Source organism: Bubalus kerabau, chromosome 8 (genome assembly GCF_029407905.1).
Source record: "Bubalus kerabau isolate K-KA32 ecotype Philippines breed swamp buffalo chromosome 8, PCC_UOA_SB_1v2, whole genome shotgun sequence".
NCBI lineage: Eukaryota > Metazoa > Chordata > Mammalia > Artiodactyla > Bovidae > Bubalus > Bubalus kerabau.
The window spans coordinates 92607932-92620148 of record NC_073631.1 but is presented as its reverse complement, the minus strand read 5'-3'; the positions used below and the strand labels follow the sequence as shown (position 1 = coordinate 92620148).

At 36.5% G+C, this 12217-nt stretch overlaps 1 pseudogene; it reads left to right on the top strand.

Annotated features, from left to right (window-relative positions):
• Window positions 1-11254, top strand: part of LOC129658365 (motile sperm domain-containing protein 1-like) — a 34215-nt pseudogene extending 22961 nt beyond the window's left edge.
• The last annotated feature ends 963 nt before the right edge of the window (window positions 11255-12217 follow it).

Here is a 12217-nt window from a genome sequence, read left to right as displayed (position 1 = left end):
ATATATCATGAAGATTTTTGGAGTAGAAGGCTAAACCCTTTGAGATCAAAGCATGGCAAATAATTGGGAAGCTTTATAACACCACTGCCCTGTCTCTCTCAGAAACAGAATTAATGTGTAACAGCATCAAAGTTGTTAAAATGTGACACACATTTATCAAGCACAATGCTTAGGATATCTTAACTCTATTAACATTCCTATGACATTACTAAAAATAATCAAACATCTGTGTTTTAAAAAGTTGTTTTTATGTGTATAATATCATATATGAAATGAGTCGCCAGTCCAGGTTCGATGCACGATACTGGATGCTTGGGGCTGGTGCACTGGGACAACCCAGAGGGATGGTATGGGGAGGGAGGAGGGAGGAGGGTTCAGGATGGGGAACACATGTATGCCTGTGGCAGATTCATTTCGATATATGGCAAAACCAATACAATACTGTAAAATTAAAAAATAAACTTAAAAAAAATAAATTATAAGGGCAAAAAAAAAGTTGCTTTTTTTTTTTTACATAATTGCTTTTCTTTGTCGTAGAGACCCAGAACTATACTGTAATGTAATCCCCAGGATCCATGCCATGGGACTCTATTATAAATGAAGCCTTGGTACAATGAGATCTTTTTGGTATTTCCAGTAATAAATCCCCTCAGATAGGGTCAAAAACACATCTACTTTATACTGAATTCTACATTCTCCACAGCAGTACTGTGAGGCTCTGGCCTTATATCATAAATGTGAAAGCAAACCCTCAAAAAAATTTTGATTCAGATGGAAAACCTAAGAATTATATTTAATATGACCATGTAATGCTACAAAGAATTCAGAGCAGCTCTTGTCTAACAGCATTCTACTGTCTCATGAGATCTATGTACCAAATAATAGCTGCCAACCAAGCCAAATCCAAAGCCAATTTCTAATTTATTATTTCATAGGGAACTTTGAAATATGCTCATTTAAAAATCTGCCACATAACAGCAAGTTCTGTACCACTCTTCTGTAATGTCAGTACAATATTGCCAAGCACAGGAAAGAAGCATGAATGTAGACACTCAATTATGGATATTAAATTCAGTCTCCCATTTCAGATTATGTCAGATGTCACCATCTTCAGGAATTTATAAATAAGCAATTCTCTTCCTCTAGTCAATGTAATATGAACTATAGCTTGAGAAATATTATGTTACACCACTCTTCTTTGGCTACACAACTGTAAAATATTCTTTCGCACCCCAGAAGCTCTGGATCACAGAAATTTCCCAAATACTTCATACATCACTGTATTGTAGTTACCTCTCGAGTGTGATTTCAATATTCAGAGGCGAAATGGAGCATAGCAGATCATGACTTCTAACTAATTAATGATTTAAATTGTTATGCCTGGTAAGCTTGAGCATTTTTCAAAATAAGAATTGCAAGTGGCCTATTTTTAGGAGCAGCACAGTCTAAATTACCAGCTATATATCTATACATGCATGACTTCACAAAATGGAAAAATATGAAAAGGTATGTTGGTGATAACAGGGACATTTAAGGTCATTGTTTGTTGCTACTCTTGTTTATTTGAAGAAACTAAAAAAATAAGGCTTTATATTTAGCATTCTTTGACCACTTAAACTGTGTGCTGAAAGGTTAAAAGTTATATCAAAAGTTAAAGTTTTGCAATCAATTGTGTCTTAAACTCTCACCTTAGAGCTCAGCTGCTGAAAACATTTTACTTCTTCTCTGGAGACTTACTGTTCATGGGATTCACATTGCAAAATCATATTAGAGCTGAAGCATTTGTACAATTTTCTGTAATAAATGCCTTCAGACAATGGTCCCAGATTTAGAGCAGATTTCCTAACAGAGAATTCTATATTGGTTTATGGTACAGTGAAGGCCAAGATAATCAAAGAAATGTGGTTCACTTTCAAAGGAAAAGTTAAACATTTTGGTCCCTAAATCAGAAGTCATCTGCTTTTAGCAGTCATGATTACATGTAATAACCAGCAGGCTATGATACATTTTAAGAAATGTATGTATCACACAGTGACAACGTATATTGCCAATTCATTTTTCCTAACTCTTTTACTTCCATTTTATCATTTCTGACTAATTGCATGTTCTGACAGTTTCTATGATATGTGTGATACTGAATAATAATCATTGACTATTCATCCAGCAGTGGTAGGAAACATAGCCAGGGGAAAATGTGTCCCAGATGATACATCAGCAAATGTTGCTTAGACTTAAATAATTTCATGTTAATTTGGATTTCAGCAGTAATTAAGGAATTTATGCTTTAAATTTTTTTCACTTTTATTGATATTGTTAATACTTTTCAGTGGCTAATTTTTTCAAAAGTTTCTTATTGACCATTTAAACAGAGTTAGCTTATCAGTATAATAAACTTATAAGCTTTGGTTTTTTAAGGGAAATTTTCTACCAATAAAGAATGGCTTGGGATTTGTTTTCTCATATAAGTTTTGTTTATTAGTGGTTAGTTTCTGCTTCAAAACAATTCAATCTTATTTCCTAGATTAATTTTCCATTTGAGTGCGATATACATACAGGGACAGTCTTCATGTGGACAAACATCAAAACCAAACTGTAACCTGAAAATGCCATACCAGCAGCTCATCATCTTCAATGATGCATTTCAACAGAGTTGCAATTTCATCACAAGCGACCACTTCAGTGGCTACACTTGAAACCTGAACAAAGTCTGGTTTTACCTGTGGCTGTTCACTGAAATTGCAAACACAATTCACTACGCTTTTATATACATTCTAGGGCTTTAACTCAGTCATGCAAAGAACCCAAAGGCATCTGACCTGCTAAGTTGCCTGAAAATATGGGACTGAAAGTTTTTCTCTGAAATAACTCAAGTATGGCTTTGGTTTTATTACAGATTTCACTTGAAGGCAGTGAAGAAAATAACATGCTTCACAGGCTGTCCTTGTTAATCTAGCAATACCTGGTCTGAGGTTAAGGATGGAGTGAACACTTAGAAAATACATGTTAAATGAAAGAGCATTTGCATAGTTAAACAGTTTCAGTGACAAGGAAGTATCTGTAAATTCAAAATTCTGCAATGCCTACATAGATATTTTCTTATCTTAGACTATCATAAAAGTAAACAAGATTGAAACCTATGGCATCAAATCATTAATTTATTCATAACTGGTTGACCTGTTTAGCAAATGGGGCCTTCCTCATGGCTCAGTGGTAAAGAATTTGCCTGCCAATGTAGGAGATGCAGGCTTGACCTCTGGGCCGCGAAGATCCCCTAGAGAAGGACATGGCAACCCACTCCAGTACTCTTGACTGGGAAATCTCATAGACAGAGGAGCCTGGTGGGGCAGTCCACGGGGTTGCAAAGAGTCAGACATGACTGAGAGACTGAACTGAACTGAAGACTTAAATGTGGCAAGCAAAGAAAAAAGGAGCCAAATCACTCTATTTTATTAAAGATATTGCTATTCATGCCTGGGCACATTAAGTGCAAAGTGAAAATGATAGACAATGTCAGACTCTAGTATAAACAAACTCGAAATGGGAATTAGAGCATGAAAGAGCTCTGAGTCTCAGTTTCCTCATCCGTAAAGTGAAAGTGGTATTTCTGTAAGATTTCTCAGATACGCATGTATTGAAAACTGTTAAGGACAGGGTAAAGTGATTTCATACCCCTAAGTATCCAGAGCAACAGAGATAGCATAAAGAAGAAAAAAATAAATAAATAAACCTCCAAAAAGCAAACAATAAAACGTCTCACTGATTTGCTGTCACATCCCATGGTAATTTAAGATTATATTTGTTATACATACTATACCTAAGACATTTATACAATTTAGGATGAAATCATTTCATATGTTATTTCCTTCCCAAGAACATAAACTTGTTTTGTTTTTTCTGTTTATATGAATATGAGTTAGAAAATCATCACACTGACCATGGTTAGAGTCTTTCTCAACATTTAAGTAATGGAGAAATATCCCCAAATTAGCACATGCTAAATCATCTACAGAGAACCTTCCTGAAGTCTTACAAATGTGGAACAATATTTGAGCAGTAGTCCCCAGATGGAGAAGGAAATGAGCAGTGTTATTTCTGAACCAACAGGATTTTTTTTTTCTTTCTAAAGTATCTTTTCACTTGGGACTGACATATACAACTGCTATGTATAAAACAGATAAGTAAAGAGAATCTACTCAACAGCACAGAGAACTCTACTCAATGTTCTGTGGTGACCTAAATGGGAAGGAAAGAGATCTAAAAAAGAGTGGATATATATACACGTACAGCTGATTCACTCTGCTGTACAGCAAGAATCTAACACAACAAATATAAAGCAAATATACTTTATACTGGAGTAAAGCAAATATACTCCAATAAAAATTAATTTTTAGAAATGCATTCTTTCACTCAGAATGATATCTTTACAATCAGAACAGGGTTGTGGGTGGTGCATTTGTAATTTGGGAAAACAGGAATAATACATCATTATACACACATCTTCCTTCTTCTGCTCATCCACAAGAGGATCATCAAAATCACCCAGGGATTTCTGCAAAAACTCTGACAAGTAAGTGGAAATTCACAGGTTAAAGCAATGCGGTGTGGTGTTGGGGAGTTTTTCTGAAGCGTGAGTATTTTTGCCCGATTTCAGTTAGCCCCACCCTCGTAGGAGTCATAGCCTCAAAGCAGAACTGGAAATAACGTATATGTAAGTTCAAAGACTGCAATCATCTGAAAGTTGTCCAGTCATGTCTAACTCTTTGCGACCCCATGGACTGAATTCTCCAGGCCATAATAGTGGAATGGGTAGCCGTTCCCCTCTCCAGGGAATCTTCCCAACCCAGGGATCGAACCCAGGTTTCCTGCATTGCAGGCAGATTCTTTACCAGATGAGCCACCAGGAAAGCTAGCACATTCCAATTTACCTATCTGGTTCTCTCTCACTGTAAAACTAAGTAAGAATTTTCAGAAAGGGACTGGAGTCCCTATTTTGAGAAAACTACAATTTCACTTCTATTTTACCAATGTTTTAATATCATTTTACATCTTCATTTACATGAAAAAACTGGTATCTCTTAGGCAAAATGATATTTTAAAATACACAGATGCTGCAAATAAAACATCTTGTGGCTGTTCAACAGAAACATAAGGCCACAGAAATATATTAATTTTTCAGTACACATGTAAATGTGGCTAAGCAAAAATTTGGCAGAAGAACAAATATTCTCACAAAGAAAATACAACACAGTAAAACATAAATACAATTAAATGAGCCAAATTATACCCCATCAATGGATGAGAGAGGCGTGCCATTGACTCTGTCTGCATGGTAACTATACAGTCAATTTTCTGGATTATTAGACAAAATATGCACAAAAGCTTTTGGATGATTAACTGTGTATAATAGAATCCTATTAATTTAGCCAACATTCACTGAACACCTATCATATTTCATGCACTATGATAACCACTGGAACTACCAAGATGAAAAGAGGCACAGTCCACACACTTAGAAGCCTGACACCTTAAGTCTTTTCTTTACTGTGTAGCTTTAGATGCATTATAGATCAGCTTACATTTCTTGAATACCAACCAAAGTCTGATACAACATGATTCGTCAAAGTTCAGCAATGCTCTTGCCTTACACGAACATGTAAAGATGAAATTCACTTTACAGTCTATGACATTTCAGCAATATATAGACATTAAAAATATGTTTCATTTTAAAATGTCTTGTTCATTCATTTATTTCACTCAAAAAATATTTATCAAGGGCTTATTCTGTGCAACATTCTGCAACTGGAGACACAGCAATGAAATATCAGCATACTCCTTGTTTTTCAGAACTGTAATTGTATATTATTCTTTTCACAATAACAAAGCTCCTTAGAGCCTTCCATCTGGACAGATTATTTCTTTGTTTCCCTGCTGTTAGAGTCTGCCCTTCTCCTGAGAATATCTAAGCTTCTCTCATCTCCACTCAACTTATTTGGCTCAATCTTTACTTCCTTGTCTACCCAACAAGGTAGTAAAGATTATTATCTGGTTATTATTATCAGATCTGATTATTATTATCTGACACTAATATATGGTAATGAATTAATAAAATATCTGCCCCCTACTGAGTGACAGTTGTGCATTTGTGCAGTGTCCTTCTAGAGACCATGTGTTTAAACTTAAGTGAGTCTAATGGTAGGTATTTCAAACTCTTAGTTTGAGGAAATGATGAGATTGAATTCCTAAGCAGTTACCTGTATGGCTATGCAGGGATTATACTATAGCCACCTGGTGTTAAATGTTGTGAAAGTATTTTGGTATTCAACTGCATTGCCCATCTCATGGTGATGACACTCATCAACAATATGACACTCATACCTTCTGTTTTGGAGACTTAGGCATGGTCCTTTGATTGATGAATGTAATCATTTCATTAAAAGAGGTTTTTTTTTTTTTTTTCATCCTTCATCCTGCTGTGTCCTACTAATCATGTACTAAAATGAACAGAGGACATCCATCCTCAAAAATCAGGTTTAACAGCCTCTATTTCAAATGCACTTTATCAATCTAGTCTGCTGTCAGAGTAAACCAATAATCAGGAACACTTTCTATTATATGCAATGAATTTCAGTGTTCTAAATGCAGTTAATTTAAGACCACTGTAAGAATAAAGAAGCTAAAGGCAAAGGAGAAAAGGAAAGATACACCTATCTGAATGCAGAGTTCCAAAGAATTGCAAAGAGAGATAAGAAATCCTTCCTCACTTCTCAATGCAAAGAAATAAAGAAAAACAATAGAATGGGAAGAACTAGAGATCTCTCCAAGAAAATTAGAGATACCAAGAGACTATTTCATGCAAAGATGGGCACAAGAAAAGACAGATGTGGTACGGATCCAACAGAAGCAGAAGATATTAAAGAATAGGTGGCAAGAATACACAGAAGAACTATACAAAAAAGATCTTCATGACCCAGACAACCATGAAGGTGTGATCACTCACGTAGAGCCAGACATCCTGGAATTCGAAGTCAAGTGGGCTTAGGAAGCATCACTACGAACAAAGCTAGTCGAGGTGATGGAATTCCATTTGAGCTATTTCAAATCCTAAAAGATGATGCTGTGAAGGTGCTGCACTCAATATGCCAGCAAATTTGGAAAACTCAGCAGAGGTCACAGGACTGGAAAAGGTCAGTTTCATTACAATCCCAAGGAAAGGCAATGCCAAAGAATGTTCAAACTACCACACAATTGTACTCATCTCACACGCTAGCAAAGTAATCCTTAAAATTCCCCAATTAGGCTTCAACAGTCTGTGAACTTCCAGATGTTTAAGCTGGATTTAGAAAAGGCAGAGGCACCAGAGATCAAATTGCCAACATCCATTGGATCATTGAAAAAGCAAGAGAGTTCCAGCAAAACATCTACTTCTGCATTATTTAACTATGCCAAAGCCTTTGACTTTGTGGATCACAACAAACTGTGGAAAAATTTTTAAGAGACCACCTTACCTGCCTCCTGAGAAATCTGTATCAGGTCAAGAAGCAACAGTTAGAACTGGACATGGAACAACAGGCTGGTTCCAAATTGGGAAAGAAGTACCTCAAGGCTGTATGTTGTCACCCTGCTTATTTAACTTATATGCAGAGTACATCATATGAAATGCCAGGCTGGATGAAGCACAAGCTGGAATCAAGACTGCTGGGAGAAATATCAATAACCTCAGATGTACAGATGACACCATCCTTATGGCAGAAAGCAAAGAGGAACTAAAGAGCCTCTAGAGGAAAGTGAAAGAGGAGAGTGAAAAGTTGGCTTAAAGCTCAACATTCAGAAAACTAAGATCATGGCATGCGGTCCCATCACTTCATGACAAATAGATTGAGAAACAATGGAAACCATGAGAGACTTTATTTCTGGGGCTCCAAAATCATTGCAGATGGTGACTGCAGCCATGAAATTAAAAGATGCTTGCTCCTTGGAAGAAAAGCTATGACCAATGTAGACAGCTTGTTAAAAAGAAGAGTCATTACTTTGCTGACAAAGGTCCATCTAGTCAAAGCTATGGTTTTTCCAGTAGTCATGTTGGAGATGGAAATGGCAACCAACTCCAGTATTCTTGCCTGGAGAATCCCAGGGACAGGAGCCTGGTGGGCTGCCGTCTATGGGGTCACATAGAGTTGGACATGACTGATGTGACTTAGCAGCAGCAGCAGCATGTATGGATGTGAGAATTGGACTGTAAAGAAAGCTGAGCACCAAATAATCGATGCTTTTGAACTGTGGTGTTGGAGAAGACTCTTGAGAGTCCCTTGGACTGCAAGGAGATCCAACCAGTTCATCCTAAAGGAAATTAGTTCTGAATATTCATTGGAAGGACTGATGCTGAAGCTGAAACTTCAATACTTTGACCAGCTGATGAGAAGAACTGAGTCATTGGAAAAGACCCTGATTCTGGGAAAGATTGAAGGCAGAAGGAGAAGGGGATGACAGAGGATGAGATGGTTGGATGGCTTCACTGACTCTATGGACATGAGTTTGAGCAAGCTCTGGGAGATGGTGATGGAAAGAGAAACTTGGCATGCTGCAGTCCATGTGGTCGCAAAGTCGGACACAACTGAGCAACTGAACTGAACTGAATTGAACTAAGGAATAATTAACATTTATGCACGAGGAACTGTGGTACTTCTCTTTATTTTCCAACTCATGTGGTTCCCTTTATAGTTTCATGAGGTGGATTATATATCTCTACTTCACAATGAAGAAACTGAGATTAAAATCTTTGGCTTTGGTTGCATAACTAGTGAGTGTAACATTTTAGACTAAAACAAGCAGAAGAGATTTCAACAGTGTCAGAAATAGAGCCTGACCAAAACTACATCTGCCACTACCTACCACTGTGATTGAAAGTCTACTTTCAGAAAATCATTATTTGGAGTTCTTAAGATATTTTACTTGACTTGATTTTTTTTTTGCTGTTGTTTCATTTTAGAAGCTTATTAAATAAGTGTGTTCCCCTAAGAGGAATAATGCCTAAAGATTTTCACCTAAAATATTACTGAACATTTAGACATTTTATAGGGAGACACTGTCTTTATGAGTGCTACACCTTATATCTAATTTTACTAAATCTAAGATGCCATTAATTGGAAAATGCACCAATTTTCTATGTACTACTGAAAAAATGCCAGTTAATCATGACAGTGATAATGATATTTTATCACATCAACTAAAAGTTACATCTCAATTTCAAAGATGTTAAAATGTGAAAAATTCACTTTTTATGTTTGGCAAAATAATGTAGAACATCTGAATGTGAAGAAAGTAAAATAAGATGGAATTCAAACTAATATTACCTGCTTTATCCATTTTAAAAGAGATTACTGAAATTACTAGTTAATTCCTTAAATGGGTTTGATACATCATATTTAAATAGTTCTGTGTTATTGCAGAATTAGAATATGCACAATCATTATATTCAGAGGAATACAGTTGCTATAGTTATGAGTTTAATTAAGAAAATACTGATTTAATATCTATTACTTATTACTTTGTTTTGTACAATGTAAAGGCAAAACAAGAAGAGGCACGATGTTCTTTGATTCTTAGAATTTCTAACTGAGGCCAAGATGAGGAACTGTTTCAGTTTAAGTGGGTCAGTCAGTCAGTCAGTTCAGTCACTCAGTCGTGTCCGACTCTCTGCAACCCCATGAATCGCAGCATGCCAGGCCTCCCTGTCCATCACCAACTCCCAGAGTTCACTCAGACTCACGTCCATCAAGTCAGTGAAGCCATCCAACCATCTCATCCTCTGTCATCCCCTTCTTCTCCTGCCTTCAGTCTATCCCAGAATCAGGGTCTTTTCCAATGACTCAGTTCTTCTCATCAGCTGGTCAAAGTATTTAAGTTTCAGCTTCAGCATCAGTCCTTCCAATGAATATTCAGAACTAATTTCCTTTAGGATGAACTGGTTGGATCTCCTTGCAGTCCAAGGGACTCTCAAGAATCTTCTCCAATACCACAGTTCAAAAGCATCAATTCTTTGGTGCTCAGATTTCTTTATAGTTCAGCTCTCACATTCATACATGATCATTGGAAAAACCATAGCCTTGACTAGACGGACCTTTGTTGGCAAAGTAATGTCTCTGCTTTTCAATATGCTGCCTAGGTTGGTCATAACTTTTCTTCCAAGGAGTAAGAGTCTTTTAATTTCATGGCTGCAGTCACCATCTGCAGTGATTTAGAGCCCAAAAAAATAAAGTCTGACACTGTTTCCACTGTTTCCCCAACTATTTCCCGTGAAGTGATGGGACCAGATGCCGTGATCTTCTACACCATAACTCTGTCCTAACATCATTTGTAAAGTGCTTCTAAGAACCTTCTAGGTATTTGAGTCCTCCGGTATCCCAGCAGGCAGTGCAGCCTAGAGATGCTGACAAAGGACTGGAGGGAGCAATTGCAGCTGCTTTCCGAGGAGCCAGTGTTGCTGAGATTGCCAAAATGCTTTGGAGTTTTTAACTGATTTTTAAGAAAAACCCCAAATAGATTTGAGACTGTAAAAACTGACGCCTCAGCAAGGGGGATTTAGTGCCAATGCATCAACAAAAAAAGACAGCCAGAGTTAGTGGAAGGAAATCTTCCTGTCTTTGTGTTTCCTACAGAGCTAATATTTTATGCAGATGACCAGTCAACACATAAGCAAGTGTTGACACTCTATAATCCCTATGAGTTTGCCTTGAAGTTCAAAGTGTAATTCGTCATAGAGATGTCCGATCCTGTCACTGTTGTGCAATAGACAAATTCCGTCTCCAGGTTTCTGAGCAAAGCCAGAAGAGGGCTTTAGGAAGCAAAGAGGTTGTGGCTACTCTTCTCCCGTCCGCAAAAAAACAACAAAAGGAAAAGGAGGAACAAAGAATAAAAGATCATTTAACTGAAAGTTTATTTTTTGAGCAGTCGTTTCAACCAGAAAACAGAACTATCTCCTCAGGACCTAGTTTACCGCCTGTCTTCCTGGCAGTGGTGTGTATTACAGCTCTGATGCTTCCCACGCTGGGGGATGTGGAACCACTGGTGCCTCTCTACCTCCCTTAAGTGTGAATCAAAAATTAGTGGCCGCTTATATCTTAGGTCTTATCACAGGGGCTATATTTAGAACATGAACAAGGAGTTCAGTTGACTTCTGAAGTACATTTATCTTGAAAATATGAATGTGGACTGCCTTTTATCTCTATTTCATCCCATTAACATGCTACAAACTATTGAATGATTTACAATCATTTCATATGTATAATATATATTTTAAATTACTCTATAATTTTATTCCAAGGACTACAGCACATTATGTTACAGATAGCAAGGAGGGTTCTAAGTGACACTTAGGAAATTATTTGAAGAAATTCTTTTTATATCTAAGCCACCCATGCAAAAGACTTTAATTAAGACATTTCTTTTTTTCACATCCTTTTGCTAATTCACTTTGATTGTTGCAGTCATGTGTCCTTCAAAGTTAAAGGCCTAAAAGAGCAAACTGACCAGCCTAAAAGTAAAAGTGCATTTACTTCCTAGGTACGAACATCAATGTTCCCATGTAAACTATGCCTTGTCCCCTATCATTATAAACAGTTGCCATGGTGTTTCTAAAATATGAGTTTTACAGTTAATATGTAGAGAGTAATAAAAAGCATAAAGTAAAAAAAAAAAAAAAAAGAACACTTCTATATTCAGCTCAATACAACCATCATTGCCAATCCTGATTCAAGAATGTCCAATCATCACTTCTTGTATAACCTGAAGTATCCTCAGTTTATCCTCTCCTATAATTGTACCCTTTATCAACCACCTGAGCAAAATTTCAGATTAGTTTTTTTATTTATTTCTTGTTTTTAAATATAATCTATTTATAATTAACTATTAAGTAAACATCAGAATAGACAGCAATAGAAATATCATAAATCTCAGAGTCGGAGTTGAATTTGGATTACATTTTCAGACTTGATTTCTTTAGTTGCAAATCATAAGAATTAAAAGAAATAACATAAGTAGCTGGTATTTAATGAGTACCAATATACATTAGCTTCCCACAGACGCATGCTTTGTAAACAGTCAAGTGTGTTGATTTCTTTAAGGATGCCCTACGTTGTGACATTTTGGAGCTCTAGCAGTGGGTAAGAGAAGACACAACAATGGTGCTGAGGTTGAAAAGAAAATAAATATCCTAAAATTC